Source organism: Bos taurus, chromosome Y (genome assembly GCF_002263795.3).
Source record: "Bos taurus isolate L1 Dominette 01449 registration number 42190680 breed Hereford chromosome Y, ARS-UCD2.0, whole genome shotgun sequence".
In the NCBI taxonomy this organism is placed as follows: Eukaryota; Metazoa; Chordata; class Mammalia; order Artiodactyla; family Bovidae; genus Bos; species Bos taurus.
In genome coordinates, this window is record NC_082638.1 from 22,166,070 (window position 1) to 22,171,656 (window position 5,587).

The 5,587-nt window shown below is 36.8% G+C and overlaps 1 pseudogene; it reads left to right on the forward strand.

The window, feature by feature from the left end:
* The first annotated feature begins 4,031 nt into the window (after positions 1–4,031).
* On the forward strand, positions 4,032–5,089 carry LOC132344645 (zinc finger protein 280B-like; annotated as a pseudogene).
* Positions 5,090–5,587: the final 498 nt, after the last annotated feature.

Here is a 5,587-nt window from a genome sequence, read left to right on the forward strand (position 1 = left end):
CTCCCGCATCCCTGGGATTCTCCAACAAGAACACTAGAGTGGGTTGCCATTTCTTTCTCCAACGCATGAAAGTAAATATTGAAAAGGAATTCACTAAGTCCTGTCCGACTCTGCAACCCCATGGACAGCAGCCTACAAGGTTCCTCTGTCTGTGGGATTTTCCAGGCAAGAGTATCAGCCATTATAGGATGTTGTTAATCTTCCTGCACTACATGGTTGACTTACATGTTTTTGTTTTCCAAAAATATTTTGTTCTTCTTCTTTTTTAATATACATTCTTAGGAGTGGAGCTGCCAGGTCATATGGTCAGTCTCTTGTATTCTTTAAAAGGCACTTTGTAGTGACATTTATAATGGCTCCTACCAAATATATCTCACTAGTACCATAAAGATTCCATGTGCGCTTGAGAAAACGGTGAAATTCATTGTTTTGGGATGAAATGTCCTATAGACATCAATTAGGTCTACCTGGTCTATTGTATTGTTTAACGTTTGTGTTTCCGTGTGAATTTTCTGTTTAGTTGATCTATCCATAGGTGTGAGTGGGGTATTAAAGTCTCCCACTCTTATTGTGTTATTGTTAATTTGTCCTTTCATACTTGTTAGCATTTGTCTTACATATTGCGGCACTCCCGTGTTGGGTGCATATATATTTATAATTGTTATATCTTCTTCTTGGATTAAACCTTTGATTATTATGTAGTGACCATCTTTGTGTCTTTTCACAGCCTTTGTTTTAATGTCTATTTTATCTGATATAAGTATTGCTACTCCTGCTTTCTTTTGCTCCCTATTTGCATGAAAAATCTTTTTCCAGCCCTTCACTTTCAGTCTGTATGTGTCCCCTGTTTTGAGGTGGGTCTCTTGTAGACAACATATGTAGGGGTCTTGTTTTTGTATCCATTCAGCCAGTCTTTGTCTTTTGGTTGTGGCATTCAACCCATTTACATTTAAGGTAATTACTGATATGTATGATCCTGTTGCATTTACTTTGTTGTTTTGGGTTCGAGTTTATACATTCTTTTTGTGTTTCCTGTCTAGAGAAAATCCTTTAGTATTGGTTGGAGAGCTGGTTTGGTGGTGCTGAATTCTCTCAGCTTTTGCTTGTCTGGAAAGCTTTTGATTTCTCCTTCATACTTGAATGAGAACCTTGCTGGATACAATAATCTGGGCTGTAGGTTATTTTCTTTCATCACTTTAAGTATGTCTTGCCATTCGCTCCTGGCTTGAAGAGTTTCTATTTAAAGATCAGCTGTTATCCTTATGGGAATTCCCTTGTGTGTTATTTGTTGTTTTTCCCTTGCTGCTTTTAATATTTGTTCTTTTTGTTTGATCTTTGTTAATTTGATTAATATGTGTCTTGGGGTGTTTCGCCTTGGGTTTATCCTGTTTGGGACTCTCTGGGTTTCTTGGACTTGGGTGATTATTTCCTTCCCCATTTTAGGGAAGTTTTCAACTATTATCTCCTCAAGTATTTTCTCATGGTCTTTCTTTTTGTCTTCTTCTTCTGGGACCCCTATGATTCGAATGTTGTAGCGTTTAATATTGTCCTGGAGGTCTCTGAGATTGTCCTCATTTCTTTTCATTTGTTTTTCTTTTATCCTCTCTGATTCATTAATTTCTACCATTCTATCTTCTAATTCACTAATCCTATCTTCTGCCTCTGTTATTCTACTAATTGTTGCCTCCAGAGTGTTTTTAATTTCATTTATTGCATTATTCATTTTATATTGACTCTCTTTTATTTCTTCTAGGTCCTTGTTAAACCTTTCTTGCATCTTCTCAATCTTTGCCTCCAAGCTATTTATCTGTGATTCCATTTTGATTTCAAGATTTTGGATCAATTTCACTATCATTATTCTGAATTCTTTATCAGGTAGATTCCCTATCTCTTCCTCTTTTGTTTGGTTTGGTGGGCATTTATCCTGTTCCTTTATCTGGTGGGTATTCCTCTGTCTCTTCATCTTGTTTAAATTGCTGAGTTTGGGGTGTCCTTTCTGTATTCTGGCAGTTTGTGGAGTTCTCTTTATTGTGGTGTTTCCTCGCTCTGTGTGGGTTTGTACAGGTGGCTTGTCAAGGTTTCTTGGTTAGGGAAGCTTGTGTCGGTGTTCTGGTGAGTGGAGCTGTATTTCTTCTCTCTCCTTTCAAGGACTTGGGTTGCTTTTCTGGAAGCCTGATGTCCTCTGCCGGCATTCAGAAGTTGTTTTGTGGAATTTACTCAGCATTTAAATGTTCTTTTGATGAATTTGTGGGGGAGAAAGTGTTCTCCCCGTCCTACTCCTCCGCCATCTTAGCTCCTCCTACCTTAAGTGTTTTTTATAACGCCTATTATGAAAAGGTGCTGGGTTCAGGGAAATGCTTTTTCTGTAAGCATATGTGTTTTTGGTCCTTTATTGTATTAAAATGGCATTATGTTGATTGACTTTCATATAATGAACCAACTTTGCACACCTGCATAAATCCCACGTGATCATGGTATATGATCTTTTTTATATGTTGTTAGATTTTTTTTGCCAGTATTTTGTTGAGTACTCTTGCCTCTATATTCATAAGGGATATTGGGTGTGTGTGTGTGTGTGTGTGTGTGTGTGTGTGTGTGTGTGTGATGTCTCTGTATAATACTGGTATTAGAGAAATATTGGCATCACTTTGTATGCTATGTGGGGAAGAGACATGTAAAATGAAGGATGAAGCATTGTTGGATTTAAGTTTAGTCAGGATTAGAGGCAGAAATTTAGAATATATCAGTGTGGAATTGGGGTGAGATTATCAAGAGAGTTCATTCTCAATTTGCTAGGCCTGTATTAAGTGCTTGACATTGAATTATGCTGTTTGTTAACTATGTCTAGATACTTTATACTTTGAATCTGCTACCTATTTTCTGTATTAACATTTATGAAATTAGTATGTGTGAATCAGTTGTAATGTGCTTTTAAGATACGTTTTCTTCCAATTTTACTACAAAACAAGATGCCATTAAATAGCTGATGCTTTTTTAAAAGAGCTGTTAACTTTAAGTCTAAGAAATAAGCATGTTTGTCTTTAAGATACAGAAACACATTAAAAAGTTATAAATTTGCCCAAAAAGATGCAGCTGGTGTGTGGCTAACTTAGAATTCCAGCTCAATCTTCTTTGACTCCAAAGTCCATGTTTCTAAACACTGTACAATAGTGCTTTTGTAAAAATACTCATCCTTTACATGTAATTTCACCTAATGATCAGTGGTGTTTTGTGTTTTTTTTTCCTTTTCTTTCCTTCTTTCTTTTTTTAAAATAGAAGAGATTAAAATCAACATGGGACAATGCTCTGATTCTAGAGTCATGTAGACTTATAGGTTTTTCAGCTGTCGTTTAGCCTCTTTGATACTCAGTGTCTTCATCTGTAAGATAATGGTGTTTATAACTACCTAGAGTTTTGGAGATAATCAAATACAGCATTTTTCTGTACTTAACTAATATGTAGTATGTTTATACTTAGGTGGCAGGTTATATAAAGAAAGCACTGGGATTGGTGGCCACGCCCTTCAAGAATAAAAAAAAATATTTAAAATATGGAACCACCATGTATGTTATGTGAAGAACAAGAGCCAGAACCACAGAAAAGTGTAGGAGAAACCAAACAAGTAGATGATGAAGATGCTGAACTGATCTTTGTTGGGGTAGAACATGTAAATAAAAATGCTGATGTGATCTTTTTTGGGATGACCTCAAATTCAAAACCAGTCATTTCAAACATTGAACAGAGTTACCCCAGGTTCATGTTCAAGGAGAAAAATGTGTGATCACTTCAAGAAAGATAATGCTCACAAATTACAGCCTGTTAGTCATGCGACTCCTACATCAGCAGCACGGACTGTCTTGTCAGGTTCTGATTCTGAATCAAGATCAACAGATAGTCCTATCATTGTTGAGCCTTTGTCTGAAGCTGATTATAAAATATTTCACCACAAATAGTGCCTAATAGCGTTTCAGAATTATATTCTCCTTTGATTATCTTCACAGGTTCATTGCAGCCTCCAGTAGAAACAGCAGTTTCTTCAGGAGATATGAATAAAAGTCCTCGTGTATCAAAGCTACTTTCCACTTCTGAAACAAATAGCACAGATCCCAAAAGGCCTAAACACAGTGATGGAATTATAGGGGGCATTCTTTAGCTTTATCCCTTTCTGGTATTTTTCATACAGTGACTACTGAGCAAAGCACACCAGACAGTGTTCATACCTCATTAAGCCATGTTCAGAATGGAGAACCTCATCCAACAGCTTTTCCAAAGGACAATGCTCATTGTAAGCCTGTAAGTCCTTTAGGGAAAAATGGGCTGAAAAAAACTGACTTTCCAAGTTTAGCAAGTCAAAACAAGATTGTTGATCCCACAGAAGGAAATCGGATTGTGTTACTTGGTGACTTCTACTATGGACAGCGTATAGGAGATGGGCAGCCAGAACCGAAAACTCACACAGCCTTTAAATGCCTCAGCTGCTTGAAAGTTCTAAAAAACGTCAAGTTTCTGAATCACATGAAGCACCATTTGGGACTTGAAAGGCAGAGAGGTGACAGCTGGAAAAACCACACCTCCTGCCAGCACTGCCACCACCAGTTTCCTACTCCCTTCCAGCTGCAGTGTCACACTGAAAGTATTCACATTTCCCAGAAGCCCTCTGCAGACTGTAAAATCTGTGAGTTGTCCTTTGAGACAGATCAGGTTCTCTTATAGCACATGAAAGACAATCATAAGCCTGGTGAAATGCCCTATGTATGCCAGGTTTGCAATTACAGATCATCAGTCTTTGCAGATGTGGATGCACAATTCAAAGCATACCATGGTAACACTAAGAATCTGCTTTGTCCGTTTTGTCTCAAAATTTTTAAAACTGCAACACCATACATGTGTCATTATAGAGGGCACTGGGTAAAGAGTTTTCACCAGTGTTCCAAATGTTGGCTACAGTTTTTAACTTACAAAGAGAAAATGGAGCACAAGACCCATTGTTCAAGAAGCCTAAACAGCTAAACAAATGTTTAAGAAGCCTAAGCAGCTAAAAGGATTACCTCCTGAAACAAAAGTTGTTATTCAGGTATCACTGGAACCTCTTCAACCAGGATTGGTGGAAGTACCATCCATTACTGTGAACACATCTGATTCTGAACCATCACCCCCCACCCCAATCTAAAGGTAAGAGTTGGAAAAAAAAAAACAAAAAACCCTTAATTCTACTTTCAGTAAGTCTGAAGCAAGTATTTCAGTCAAATTTAAAATCCCCATTAAAAACAAAAAAATCTAAATTATAGCAGTATTCAATAGTATCAAATATAGTGAAACCAATGGGTAATTTATGTGTTTTTTTTTTTAATTCATGAAGAACAGTTTTAATTAACCTGAATGTTGAGATGTTTTTTAAAAATATATTACCTGTTTTTCATATAATTATCTTAATATGTAAAAAAGTATGTGCTCACGTGTGTGTGAGAGAAAGAATGAGAGAGGGGGAGAGAGGAAAAGTAACAACCTATTTCGGTATTTCATGTTGTTTGTAAGTTCAAAACCTCTGCTATACATATAATCTGTTGAGTGTTTTAGAAACGTAATT